General features: G+C 40.9%; 1 protein-coding gene across 34 annotated transcripts in view; it reads left to right on the top strand.

Moving 5' to 3' along the window:
- DTNA (dystrobrevin alpha) overlaps positions 1-15,127 on the top strand; it is a 208,643-nt gene that overhangs the window by 97,170 nt on the left and 96,346 nt on the right. Inside the window, exon 2 of one of the 34 annotated variants that reach the window (XM_033155150.1) lies at positions 10,802-10,849. The exons of the other annotated variants lie outside the window; for them this stretch is intronic. The gene's annotated coding sequence lies outside the window, so the exon portion shown is untranslated. The remainder of the gene's footprint in view (positions 1-10,801; positions 10,850-15,127) is intronic. 34 annotated transcript variants of the gene reach the window in all.

The following is a 15,127-nucleotide window of genomic DNA, read 5'->3' on the forward strand; positions in this document are numbered from 1 at the left end:
ACGTCATCAAAGTTTTCCCCTAGAAATGTCTACTGTGAGAGATCAAAGCAACTAAAAAAAGAGCATCAATTATTCATATGCAGTTTTTATATTGACTGAGCCATGCTCATAGAAAACTATTTCTGGAGTAATTGTAAAAAAAAAAAAAAAAATACAACATGCTGTCAATTTATGGAGACAAAATTATATATTTTGCAGGAGCATGTTCAAAGTGTGATGGTGTGTAATGCCATAGTTGCTAGTTACCTAGGAAATAGGTTAACGTCTAATATTTTGAAAGTGGGATGGGGGGGGGAATGTCTCCTGAACTTTGGTGTATGACTTTACTCTGGGATAGCTTCCTTCCCCAGCATTTCAAAGGGAAGATCAATTTAGGAAATGAAACTGATGATTAAGTTATTCTGTTCCCAAATTAGAAGGATTGCTATCACTATGACAGATGCTCAGAACTTGTCCCTGCTTTGTTTTCAAGATGCATTTGCATTATATTAAAGGGAGAGAAACAGTAACATTTACAATGCAATCCTAACCATACCTAGTTCAAAGTAAATCTTGCTGAATTTAGTGGAGTCCCAGGAGGGTCATGGGGTTAGGATTGCAGCCTTAGTGGTGGAGGACAAAATTGCATGTGGCTTATTCAAATAGAGAAGGTAGGGAACATTTTCACCTCAAATATATAGCAGACACATTGCCACGTTAATTTGTGTTATACTCAGTAGCATCTGAAATGGATGCACACTAACTTTCTACCATGTATACATAATCCGGAGTACCTGAGCTAATTAAAAAGCATAGGCTCTTCAAAAATTACAGGGTACATTCTCAACAAAAGCCAGATTTGCAGTGAGTTAAGACTTATGGGCCAGTGCACAGGGCTGCTTATATAACCATCCATACAATAGGCTTTGTTCCATTGATTTCTGCTGCCTCCAGGTAATGGGTAAGACGTAAAGCCTTTTCAGGTGTTCCATGATTGGAACATGCCATAGTTGGAACATTCCATCCTCCACTCTTCCATTGTAACCCCTCCCCCTTTTTTCTTAATTTGCAATGACCATAGTTTTGTAAATGTGTTTGGATTGTATTGGAGCAAACCAGGATTGCCTCAAAACTATGGCTTGCTAAACAGCTTCAAACTAAGGCTTCAGTCATGATTAGGAGGCAATTCCTGATTGTCCCAGCTCTAGCTTCAGCTGAGGCTCCAATACTTTGGCCACCTCATGAGAACAGAAGACTCCCTGGAAAAGACCCTGATGTTGGGAAAGATTGAGGGCACAAGGAGAAGGGGACGACAGAGGACGAGATGGTTGGACAGTGTTCTTAAAGCTACCAACATGAGTCTGACCAAACTGTGGGAGGCAGTGGAAGACAGGAGTGCCTGGTGTGCTCTGGTCCATGGGGTCACAAAGAGCCACACACGACTAAACAACAACCTGATTGTCCCTAACCATAGTTAACCTGATTCAGATGTTAATGTCAAATTAAAGTTATCACAAATGATAAAAGGGAAGGTTTTGCAACAGGGGAGGAAGGGCAGTGCAAATGAGCCTACAGCATGTTCCCAATCTGTAAAATATGGTTTGAAGACTGGGAAATGGGATTTTGGAATTTTACCGTTATGGAAAAGAAAGGCAAAATCTTAGTTATACAACAAAAAAGACCAGGAAGGTGGTTCATATTATGGCAAAAAGAATCAGAGTTTGTTAAGATGAAAACAGAAGCAAAATTTACATAGTTGGAATCAAATATAGCATGTCTTGCCTGTGAAGAATACCATGGGTAACAGTCCTTGGAAATGTTGTAACCACTAGCTGAACTATTAGCTTTCAATGAAATAAGAGTTCTCATACCAAGAAGCAATCATCTGAGGCTATCTCCTGAAGAATATATTTCCCCAGGGCCTCAGCCTTTTAATTATAACCTTAAATTGATTTCCTTTTAAAGAGCTTTCAACTGGTTTCAAGCATGGATTGGTAGGTGGAAGAACACTTTCCTTGAGTCTAGAACTTTGGTCTTAGAATGGCTCCTCTTGGTCAGCTGTAAGCAGAGTTTATCAAACTTTGTTCAGTTTGATGTTCCAACTCATCACCTGATGAAGTAGGTTTTCACCTGTGAAAGCTTATACCATTTTACATTTAAAAGCTTCTAAAAAGTTGGTATTTTGGTTGTTTTAAGCTTCTGTATGTTTTACATCTGTTGCTTGTCACCTAGTGACTTGCTGGTATTAGGTGACTAATAAATTTTAAAAATTACCAATCAACCTGGGAATGGTAAAATTCTTTTGCTGTAGCAAAACTCTTTGATTGCAGGAGTGAGTGGGTTTGAAAAATCTACCTTTAGTTTAAGCAATTTCATCAAATGCAAACCCACAATTGACTGCTGATAGCAGTGGATTTTCCCCACTTTCATTTTTGTTAACTCAAGGATTTGTTTGCTACATTAATATAGCCATCGGTCCCAGTTCAAATAGATAATATACTCCATATCAAGTTTTTTTTCCTTTCCATTTTGTACATTTATTAATACTGTTTGTCTTCAGAATTCAGCAGAGCTAAGAGACAGATAACATTTATTGGAATGAGTAACCCAAATGACTACATCAAGGCCATTCAGTTAATTTCCTCTCTTTGTAAAACAGCCTGTAATTTCCAATCCTGAGTTATCAGACGTGACTAAAGATATATAAAAATGAGCTGACATAATGATGCATGAATTCTCCCCAGAGTGATTGCACCACAGCTGTTGTAGGAGGATGAACAGAGATATTTGGAAAACATTTCTGCTGAAAATCTACAAGACTTATATTTATATTCAGGCCTTGCTCCTCTATTATTGCATGAGGTTTTTTGAAACTTGACCAATGATGGAAAATTCCAGTAATGATTTTGGTCTTCTTATAAAGGTTAGGTTCATTCATTTCAGTGGGTCTTCTCTGAGTGCCACCAAGTGACACTAGATAAAATTAATAGGTGTAGTCTGGGTGACATTCTTCCCTTGCTGATAATACTCCTAGGGAAATTTCCCTAGGAGTACTGCTCTTTAGATATGGAACATGAGATAATAACAAAACACATTGTTCGTATATATAAGCATGCTGTCTTAATTTCAGGGTTACTTTAATCCAGGCAGGTATGTTTGAAGTACAGGTATCAGACAAAAAACAAACAATACCCTGTTGAAATGAGCATCCGTTTTGGCATCTGTGTAATATTACACTCATACAAACCTACAACAGCACTGCAGCATGATTTTTTAGGACAGAGAGGAAAGGAACAGTGTCAGAAGAGGTACTTCTGTTAATTAACTGCAATTCAGAGCCTGGACTGCAACTCTGGATATTTGCATTGGACATGTCTCATTTTGCACTGACAGTCTCAAAATGTATTCTTCCTGGGAAAGCATTTTATGTTATTAAGTGTCATTCTGACAGTTAAGAAACAAGAACTTCCATGCCAGTTGCCCTGTAAGAGTTTCTGCATATGGGTGCTTTAAAGATGGTCATGTGCAATACAGTATCTTTCTGCTGTACACAAAAAGGAGGGACTTCCTTTGACCAGCAAAAAAAGAGGGATTTTGCAAGAGCAAGCCATTTAGGTATATTCCTCATGATTTGGGAGGCTTCAAATATCAAGTTCCACTTCCTGTCCAAAAGCCAGTTGGGAGTTCCCACTGAGGCAGAGGGTCACACTTTGCTTCAGCTGATCAGTCTATATTGTAGCAAGGATGGATTTATTTTAATTGGCTAAGGGACTGATCCTTCACCTCCCCCCTACTTCCTTGGAATATTCCTTGTCTTGGCTGGGATTTAGGCCATGAGAGTATCTTCTCACAAATTACATGTGTTTTGAGTTGAAGGTTATGTTAAAACCTTCAGGAAAGGCAAAAGCTAGTGGATAACTATAGACTGCTTACTGTAACTCAAACAGTGACAGTGATTGCAGCCCGACAGTTGCAGTGGAACGAGGGTGGAGAGGCAGTCAGCCCATGCAGCTTGCTGGTGTCAGCAGTGGCCTTGACTGGCCAAAGGGCCAGGCAGGATCACCCACCAAACTTTAAAATTTGATCGGCTAATTAGTGGGGATTTTTCTGTGGGGTCTGCTAGCTGGGCATAAAAGCAGGCAGCAGGATGAGATTGACTCATGTGATGGAAAAAAAGCATTGGGTTGGATCCTTAGACTAAAGCTGGAAGATGGGTGGGTGAGGAAATCTCAGGGGCCTAGGTAGGGTTCTGTCCAAAAGCCCAGAGGCAGTGGCTGGGCTATAGAACACCCCTGAATGGTGTACTGGTGGGATTTCCCCTTTAGATCTGTGTCAAAAGGGGGTATCCTTTTGGAATAGCAGCCAGCAATCAGCAATTGGCATCAGTACTTATGTCAAGTCCATCTTACATCTGTAATTATTAAAAGTTGTGTCCATTTCGATCCCAAGCTGGGTGTCTTTTTCTTATTTCTTTTTCTTTTTTATTGTCAATCCCCTCCCTTGGTAGCCACTTGCCTACTGCACTGTGATCTTCAATTTGCAATCCGTACTTCAGTCTGGGTGTTGCCTATCAGGTAAATTTATACTGCAAGGTAGAAAGATGGGATTCTTCAAGCATCCCCTAAGCTCAGCTAAGATGTAGCACTTCTGAGTTAAGGCAAAAGTATTATTTCCATGAAGTCAATCTAAGAATATGTAGAAAGCTATTTTTATAAAAAGATTTGTAATCTTTCTTCAGTATTCCATTTGTGTTAAACATTTGCTTCTGGCTTCTATTTCAAAGTAGTTTCCAAAGTTTTGGTTGTGTGTTTGTCACACCCTCATACAATAACATGATAATTTATCTTAATACAAAGCACAAAACATCCCTCCAATTAATACTTATAAGGAAAATGAGACAGATCATTGCAGCGTGGCCTCTTCCTAATGCTACAGATGAGATATACACATGACAACCACAAGAGTTTAAAAAACCTTTGCAAGCTTTACATTAGGAACAGTGTACTGAATAGTTCACCACAGCTCCCATGTCTGCAATACAAGGCACTTAATTCTTGTGTGCTGTGAACCCTTTGCCATTGCTGAAAAATGCTGCCAATAAGGTGATTATACTACTTGTGGGCACATTCAGAATACCATTTTATGATAAGAAAGTAATGTCCTGTGAATGGCCCAGGAATTCCAGAAGAATATTGGCACTTGTTAGAACACTTTCTAAAAATCATGCCTTCATTACTTTCCATTATTGTCAATGGGGTTTCCCTTATTCACCCTTTCACCAAACTGGGGAACTGATTGCATGGTGGGAAAGTGAGATAAAGCATCTACCTTCCCTAAATATATACATATATGTTTCAGGTAAATTAACATATGAAAGTAAGCCTGAGAACAGGATGTGAGCTGTCAATCTGGATTGCACACCAAAGGTCAGCACACCAAATTTGGTAAAGATACCATTCATTCATTCATTCATTCATTCATTTGGCTTCATCTATGCACAGATCAGAACAGGTATGGCAGATTCAATTCCAAGGGGCTTACAATCTAAAACATGCCCAGGGAAAAAACAGAGGAAGTGGGTAGCAGGGGTATGCAGGGAAAGAATATGTGCTTTCTTCAGTTATCTGTACTTTGGCAATTGCAACAGGAACTTAAAGTGAGAAAAGGTGAGTTTTGTGGAGATAACGAATAATTTCCACTTGCTCTACTAAAACACGCCCTCTATCGTAGAGACTTTGGACTCAGCTACCAGTACATTGGTAAAGAAAGAGTGCTTTATGTGTGTTATAACACTGTGACACCAGATGGAGCTGTGGAGTCCTGTCTCTTGCCAACATGATTTCCGTCTATGAGGTTTACAATGCATTTTCCTGAAACGCTTTTTTGATGTGTCTAGATCCAGCCTTTTATGCAAGAAGAAGGGTGAGAAGTAACATGTACGGAAAAAAGGATTGCCTTGTCACCAGTATGGCATATTTCAAGCTTCTCAGTGAGAAAGGGGGGGGGTTCATCGGTGCTTAAAAGCTGGCAATTAAATTGAGCTGTGTAAACATCTCCTCGTGTCAAAGGAAGCTGCATGCACCTAGAATCAAGACCATACAAATGGTTGGTGTCAGGATCTCCCATTCTTGTCCACGTTCCTCTTCAAATTTCCTGTGATTTGCATGCGGGAGGTAGAATACATCCAGTGATGTGCTCCACTGCAGTAGAAATGTTTCCCTGCAGCTGTTTCTCTGACAACATCACGTTGATGCTACAGAAAGTGAAAGGGAAAAGGCAAGAAGTGCCCTGTGCTCAGCTGCAGCTTACAACGGCAGAATTAATTTCCCCCTAGGACGTTGAGATCGCTTCTGCCAGAATCTGGAGGTTTTGGAGGCCACAGCAATTTTTGACAACTGTCTCCATCAGCGGAGAGAATGCAAAATGTGGGTGACTAAAGAGAGTAGATGCTACACTGATGGTTTCTCCAGTTACCATTTCTTATTCCCATATACAATAATGTTCAAAGCAGTCAGGTGCATTTCAGAGCTCTTTTACATGGTCCAGAAAGTGATCCCTATTTGTACAACCCTGCTCAAACACTTCCAGCTTGGAAATCTAATCGACACCTCTCAGATTATTTATAATTATTTATTTTATTATTGCATTTATATCCCACGTATCCACCAATGAAGTCACAACAACCCCAAGAGGTAGGTTAGGCTGAGTGTTGGCGACTGGTTCAAAGCCACACAGTGCAGTTCATGGCCAAGTGGGGATTTGAACTCTGGCCTCTTAGGTCCAAGTCCAAGACACTAACCACACAGGGTGTGCCCTTTTCCTGCAAAACTTCACAGGCAGTGCTGGCTACTGCTGTCCATGAGTATAACATTGCTTCTGTTGTTGCGTAATATTATTCTTTTCTGTTTATATTGGTTTTGTATCTAGTGTACGTCATCTTGGTGCTCTTTATGGAAAAAGGTAACCGGTTTTATAAATAAGTAACTAGTAAATCTGACCAAGAAAACTACTACCTGATGTTTGTTCAGATGGTTGCCTTTTTCTAGACTTCTTCCAGTGATGTCGCTCACTGCTGAGACTGCTGCATATCTTCTTGCTGGTATCTTTCAGCGGTGTGTTGAACCGTTTGTTCGTAGCACCTGTGAACTACAAGTTCACTACTTCTTTGGTCAGTTTTAGTTTGCAGCCTGCGGGGCACATTGAGCAATGAAAGAAGTGATCAGGGCACGGGGTGTCTAGAGCCCAGCTGAGTTCACCATTTTGCTCCTTTGTTCTTTGCCTACAAAGCAAATTGTGAAGTGAAAGAGATCAGAAAGCAGTATGATTTGTCACAGCACAACTAGGTGTGGCTGGAAGAATAAAGCAGTTGAAAGGGGCAACATGAGAGAGAAACAGAAAGTACAGAAAAGGGGGGGGAGATCAAGGAAGGAGGGGAGGGGAGAAGATGCTTGGAATGAAAGACCGTTGTTCAATGGCCATTAAAACAGCTTCAGATGACTGTGATGTTTCCGGACAGATTCTCAAATGGTGTAAAATAATGTGACAATATTAGGGCTATATAAGCTCATGTCAGCTTTGGATTTGTTTTAGAAATACCTACTTTATCATCCCGAGAGAGCAGGATTTATAGGAATACATATTCCCCTTAATCTTTTCTAGCCTGTGGCCAACAATACTGAGCAAGAAAGGAAGGCTTTAGATGTGTATTTAATCAGTAGTGGGCCGTATGCTGGTGGCAGCACTCACCTGACCTCCCAACAGCTGAGTCACTATTGCTTATCAGGAGGGGGAGGGGTAAGGTGGAGGGGAAGTCAGTGGTGCAGATTCAAAGGCAGAGTCAATCCTTCTGTTATACTGGTGCATTATCACTGCACCAACTGCCTCCTCCCCTCTCCTTCCCGGATAGCAGAAGCAGCTCAGCTGTCAGAAGGTCACATGAGGGCTGCTGCCCCACCACTCCGTTACTGCATTCATTTCCACCATATTTCTGTATGCATGATAGTCTGCATCACAGTACAATACACATTATAACATAGGGAGAACCCATCTGGGTTAGACCAAAGATCCATTGAGTCTAGCATTGTGTTCTCACTGTGACCAACCAGATGCCTATGGGAAGCAGGACATGAGTACAACAACACTCTTCTAACTTGCATTCCCCAGCAACTGATACTGCCTCAAGTACTGGAGGCAATGCACAGACACCAGCGATTGGTCTAATCCCCTTTTAAAACAGTCCAGAGGATATGCCTTTGCCAACTTCAAGTAACACATTGAAAAGTATTACGCCACTGAAGAGGGAGACCTGTGTGGTTGTCATTGATACAGTACTGCATTCTGTGGGCTGTTGTTATAAATTGTGTTTTCTCTCTCACACACAAACAATTAAGTATATGCTTAAACACCACCTGGGAAGTTACCATCGCATGTATTCCCACAATGTGACTGTTTTGCCACACTAGAGAACTGTTTACTTCACGTGGGGGGGATTAATTTTGAGTTTCTTTTCATAGAATTCCTCAATCATCATTCTCCATTTGCTTTCTTGGCTGCGCCAAATTCTGGAGGTTGTGTTAGGTGTGTGTGAGAGAGCTCATCTGACTAGCAGTAGCAGGAAGCAGGTGTTCCAATGAAGGATGCATACTTTTGATGGGAGGGAAGAATCAGTTTACGGTTATGAAGCAATTGGTAGGGTTTGTTTCTTCAGTTCAAAGCATTATTTTATGGGTAAAAGTCATCCCAAGTGACTACGTAGCATGACTCCCACTGTGTGTTTTCAAAATGGGCCAAGAAAACATTTTACAAAAATATATATATATGACTTCCCCCTTTCCCCCATACAATGCTCCTGAAAAGAATCTCCTCACACTAATAAATTTGGGGTTATTAGAAATGTTCTTTTTCAACTGCACTTTGTACTGCTTACCATACCGATAATTTTTCAGAGTGACCTTAGCAGGTGAGGGTATCAGAGAAGAATAGGGTCAGTCTCTAGCAGTGTGTTCTGGTTTCAACTGTGTATTAGCACTCTTGGATGTTGAGCTTTATATGCTATATATTTTCTTGGTGTCCTTGTATAAATAAATTTTATGTTTAATGATGCTGTACATCATTTTGCCCTTTGTGTTATTGTAAAATAATGATGAATAATGAATAATATTGAATAATGAATAGCAATTAATTAGAGTAAAAGTAATAAACTGAGTTCATTTTGGGGGGAAATTTAGGAACGTAACAACAACAAAAAATCTCCAGTTAGTTTAATTTAGGTTTCCATCATTCTAATTTCTTTTTCTTTATTAATAATTACTATAGCATTGAAGATACAAACTTTTTACCAGCCTTATCTACCAGAGCTATATATAGGTCACTGCTAAATTCCAGTTTAGTGGAGCAAGCTGTGCCCAAGGCCACCTCAGAGCAAAGAACCTAAAACTCCCTAATCTAGGGGCCAATAGTTTTGTGGGAAACATGCAATTAGATCTGCCAATTTAGTTTTCTTTTCCTAAAACTAGCTGCAAGGGGGGTGGTGATTTGAATTGGGCCCTTAGTAGGTGTATGAGAGGGTTAACCCTTTCTTCCAGCCACAGTTCCTAAGTGCCAATATCTTCCCCCACCCCTGAGCTACTGTTAAGGCTCTGAGAGGAAAACAGGCCCCTCATACTACCCTGAGGAACACACGTATGAGGAGAAAAGACAGGCTGCTTCACTTGAAGAGAAGACCCTCAGCACCTCTCCCTAGATCCTCCTGGTCTGAGACATACCTCTCCTGACTTCCTCAGATTTAGAGGATGAGCCCTCAATAATACCCTCATCCCATCCACAGTTTAGAAATTTTGAGCCAACTGCAGTATTGACCTTGCCAGCCTACATAAATCCTCATATGACCCCAGCTCTTGGCTCAGATAGAAACTTCCAAAGCACAGCCAGCTGGGTCTACTTGAGACCTTTGTCTGCACCTAGCTTAACCTGCTTCCCCTTTTTATTGCTTATGCTTCCTCTATGAGCCCCAAGCTGCATAAGAACAGGTTAATATGGAGGTAAGGGGCCTGAATACTAACCTATCAGACCACTTCCTCCACCTCTTGGATCCTTATTTGTCTACTCCAGAACTTTACCACCAGCCTGTTTTGACCTTTTTGCATCCTGGCAGTGTCATTTATGTTTTCCACTCCACTGCTAATAGCAATGTGAGGTGACTTGTTTTGGAAAATCAGCTTGAAGGGAAAGGGTTACTCAGACCTGTACTGAAAACTCAATCCAAATCCCCCACTGCACTGCCGAGCAGAAGAAAAAATAGCTCAGGAAATCAAAGTACACAATGTGTAGTTTGGGCCAAAAGAAAGGAAGGGAGGCTATGGTCATTCAGATATTGTTGGACCTTCAATCCCCATCCATTCCAACCACTGTGACCAGTGGATGATGGCAGGAGCAGTCCAGCAATATCTGCAGGCCAAACTGGGTGCCCTAAATTTCACACAAACTTTTTGAGGAGGTCATAATAGTTCTGGCACCCAAATTTTGGTTTCTTTCAGGAAAGTTACTCTTAACCTAGAAGGGACAGAGTGTGCAAACTGAGCATTGTGTCACACTGCTCTTTACCTCCTTGAGAGTTCCAGTGAGCATAGGGAGGCCTCCTATAGACCTCACATGTGCCTTTTTGGGTTCCATGAGGGATATAAATGTAAGAAAATAAATAAATGATGTCAAATATGTTCTTGGTTAATTATTTTTGCATATTCCCTGTAATAAGTTTCCAGCTCTATATTAATCATGGACAGCAAATTAAACGTCTGATCTATGGTGATGTATTTTTTATCAGCTAGATACCGAACAAGCTGGATTTTCTCTGGGGCGAAAAACAGAATAGGTTTGTATCAAAGTTGGCTTTATAATGAAGGAGCTTATATTAACCCGCTGCAGTAGAATATGTTGAGAAGATAAACCAGTATCATGTGATGAGCATAAAGAAGAGTTATTCAGTTAATTTAATGGAATATTCTAGGCCAGGAGTGGCTCGCTGTGTGAGGCAGATAGCCCCACCTCCAGCAGCAGCAGCAGTTCTTACTGATGCACCTGCACAACCCTGAGTCTGATGTAGCCCCGTGCCTTCTGGTAAATGGCAGCAATGGTGCTGCTGAGAGGCTATTGCTGTGGCTCTGCCCTACTGGGTCAGCCACTCCTGTTCTAGGATGAAATGTTTAAAGTACAACTTAGCTCAACAAACACATAGGTAGGTGAGAAGAAGAAAGAAATTTTAAAAATGCATTAATTTAGCACTTTGTTTCTCTGCTTCATACTTGTGTTCCAACAGAAATCTGTGCACAGCATTCATATTTATTAATATCAAATTATGCATAAGTAGCCACATATTAATTTTGGCTTCTATTCATCACTCATGTTTTTAAAAAAAAAACCAGCTTCCTTCACAAGAAGTAGAAACTTGATGGTTAGATTTTCTTTCAATACACAGTGCTCATTTAGAAGTTAAACTTTTTAACTTTCTGAAACTATATGTCCCACCTTTTAAAAAATAAATGGGTTTCCTAAGTGGTCAACATGCTAGTACTGTGAGCACTGTTGGTACAGTCACTGCAAGAATCCATACATCACCATCCCACCTCTTTGCATCAGAAGAAAAGGTGAGATTGGGAGGCCCTTTGCAAGTACCAGTAAGTTGGGGGCATGAGAAAGACATGCCCTCTTTTGAGAGAGGGTTGGTGCAAGGCTGGAAGCAGTTTTGTAGGCCAGATATGGCCTGCAGGTTTGCCATCCATGGTCTAAGCCACTGCCATCTTCATCAAGGAACCAGTTCCCCAATACAAGGTAGGAATTGTGGCAGTGGACTGGATGAAAAGTTCCAAGATTGGGAAATGGAGTTGCACTCTGCTTCAATACAAGCCAGGGCTTCCAGTCTGAGCTGTTGTAGTAGCCCACCAACCTTCTGGCTCATGCAAGTTTTCATAGAATTGCGGGACGGAACCCAAAGGATCATCTAGTCTAGCTCTCTGCAAAGCAAGGATCACAAGTATAGAATCACTGACATGTGTGTTTTCCATTAACATTGGAGCTATGACCTGTAGCTCTGTCCACAGTGTTAAAGAGAACTTAGAACTAGTCACTATGGAGAAAAAAATAATTTTTGGTGGCTTCACCTCATTAATCTCTTCAGTGTGAGCTCTGTGAATGGGGTTTTTTAATTGCTCATTTTATTTGTTATTTAGTTGTCATGTTTGTTTGTCAGTCGCCTCCTGCAAATCTCTAGGCAACTGTCCCTAGGCAATGCACTACTCGAGTATTAGACAAACATCAAAACACATCAAAACACAAAAACCACAGTTCACACTAACAATCTAGCCTACCATAGAAATAATATCATCCCCAGGGGGAAAAAATCAATTCAGCAATTAGAAAGAGCTAAAACACCCACACATAAGCTGAATCCATCTAATTGATGTTTGTGTGGCAGAGACTAATATTAAATAAAATTTAGGGAACATTAAAATATGGTAGAAGAATGCTAAAAGGCCTCAGAGAAGAGTAACATCACTGCCTGGCCCCTAAAAGGCATTAAAGTGGGTGCCTGGTGGAGGGCCGTGAAAATTTGTGTCCTGGGCTTTTTAAACTTGTCTACCCATAAAAGGTAAGGGGACCCCTGACCATTAGGTGCAGTCGTGTCCGACTCTGGGGTTGATAGTCTACCCATACACTATCTGAAATCAAAGGGGCACAGTGGTTGCCAGATGTGAAGTATATTGGCATTGTTTTCAGCTCTTCTACTCCACTAGTCACTTATTTGAAGAACTGTTTCAGGCAGTTTTGTATTTTGAGGAGCAATGAGAAAACATTTTAATCTAATCATTATTATTATTATACAAATATCATATGTTTGGGCCAGAATTTCACCTTATCCTGCTGGTTATGAGGGAAACTGTCAGCAGAGAGACAAGAAGTGGTGCCCCAGTCAAAACAATGGAATGATAATATTCTAATATACCACATTCCAGACTCAGAACCACCAAAGTATTACAAGGCCAGCAATCCTACCCAACCTAATTCTGTCACTGATCACTTCTTTTAGAGTGAATTTGGTTTTAATCATGCAGTTCAAGAGATCCTATTGACTTAAGTAGGAGCTTAATGACATGTGAAATGTTGCAGCCTGCCTTGTAGCCCTGCCTGGCCAAATCAGCAACATGAGAGAATGCAAAAGTCAACACGCATTGTCTTGAGGAAAAGCCTTTTGTCTTCATGATACTTCTCTTTCAGAACTTCATACTCCCTCTCCCTGCAGCTTCACTCTGGCTTTCTTTGGTAGATGTCATCTTTTTTTCTGACCTAGTCAAATGAAATGAAAAGAACCCTGAAGGCAAGGGAGATACAGAACCTTCAGCTGCTATCATATGTGCTTTTCCTGTTACACAGGACACATTGAGCAAGTACAACATTTCAAACTGGCCTTGCATGAAAGGGTATGAGATGTTGCTGCCATTATTATCAAATCTGCTTTAAAAAAAACCACCAAAACCCACACTTTCCCATTATTCTGAGAGTTACCGTACATTTCTAAATGCACCTTGGCATTTCCTACTCAAATAGGGCAGGGCAGATTGGTGTTGACATGTTTTGAAAGACACAGAAAACAGGCAGGGCAAATAGCTATATTTCAAAACTCTTAAGAGTTTGGAAGTAAGAGTTCCTTATTTCTCATAACAATGTTAGCTTGCTTTCTAATGATGTGCTGAGAACAGAGAACACCAGTGGGAGCTGCAAGTAAATGGTGAGAATGTATTGCCCCTACACACAGGAGTATTCTTGCTCAGGTTTGCAGCAAGCCAACTAGACCTGCCTCCAGGATACTTAAAAGTTATAAGGGGCTCATGCAGACCATCTCTTCTGCTCCCTGTCCCTAGTTTCATGTGTTGGCCGGCCAAAGCTCAACACATTGTGGGTTTTGGAGGCCCCTGAACAGTTCTCATAGGGCTGATGGGGTGGGGGGTGTCGACTATTGAAATTGTACTTTTTTAACGTGTTATGATTCTCCATGCCTCTGGCTTCATCTGAGAAGGCTGGTATCTCCATCTTGTTTCTCAGCTACTACTTCAGTTCCAGTCCTGTTGGCACTCAGCCAACTGAGTTTGTTATAAGAGGGAATGATTACCAATATTACCTGTTTGTTGTTGTTTTTAAAGTTATTTTTAGTTATTGAATATACTGTATTCATGAACCATTAGACACTTATATTGAAAAGTAGCAGTAGCTCATCTAATGGGTGGTTTCAGTTACTTCTTCAGGTATTTCTAGAGGAGTTGGTACAGCTGGCTGTTTGTCAATGTATGTGGATTAGGATTGCCACCTGATACTTCCTTCTTCATTTAGAATAGGATTTATTGACTGTTACATTTGTATCATGTCATTTCTCTAAGCATAAGGGCAGAGTGAATGAATGCTGGTGGTTTCCTTTCTAGGTGGTCTCATAAGAACATAGCAAGAGTTCTTCTGGATCAGACCAAAGTTCTATATAGTACAATATCCTGTTCTCACAGTGGTTAGCCAGATTCCTATGAGAAGCCTATACCAAGCAGGGCATGAGCACAACAGCACTTTCCCTTATATTCAGATGCACAGTACCTCTGGTGTTTGAGGTAGCACACAACCATCATGGCTAGTAACTTTTGACAGTCTCATCCTCCAATAATTCATCTAACCTCATTTTAAAGGAGGCCACCACTGGCTCTTGTGGTAGCCAATTCCATGGTTTAACTACGTGCTGTGTGAAGAAGTACTTCCTTTTGTCTGTCTTGAATCTTCCAATGCTCAGCTTCATTGGATGACACCCCCCCCCCCGGGTCAAGTATTATTAGAGAGGGAGAAAAACTTAACGGTATCTCTATCCAATTCCCCCCCCCCACCATGCATACTTTTAGATGCCTTTGTCATGTCCTCCCTTTCTCACCTTTCCCCCCTAAACTAAGAAGCCCTGAGTGTTGTAACCTTTCCACATACAGGAATTGCTCAAATGCCTTGATCATGTCCCCCTTTTCTGAACCGTTTCCAGCTCTACTTGGTCCAAAGAGAATAGGCCTATTTACCAGTCCCAGTTTCAGATGCAGATCAAAGTCAATCAGATCATGCACTTCCCAGCATA

Source organism: Lacerta agilis, chromosome 7, assembly GCF_009819535.1.
Source record: "Lacerta agilis isolate rLacAgi1 chromosome 7, rLacAgi1.pri, whole genome shotgun sequence".
In the NCBI taxonomy this organism is placed as follows: Eukaryota; Metazoa; Chordata; class Lepidosauria; order Squamata; family Lacertidae; genus Lacerta; species Lacerta agilis.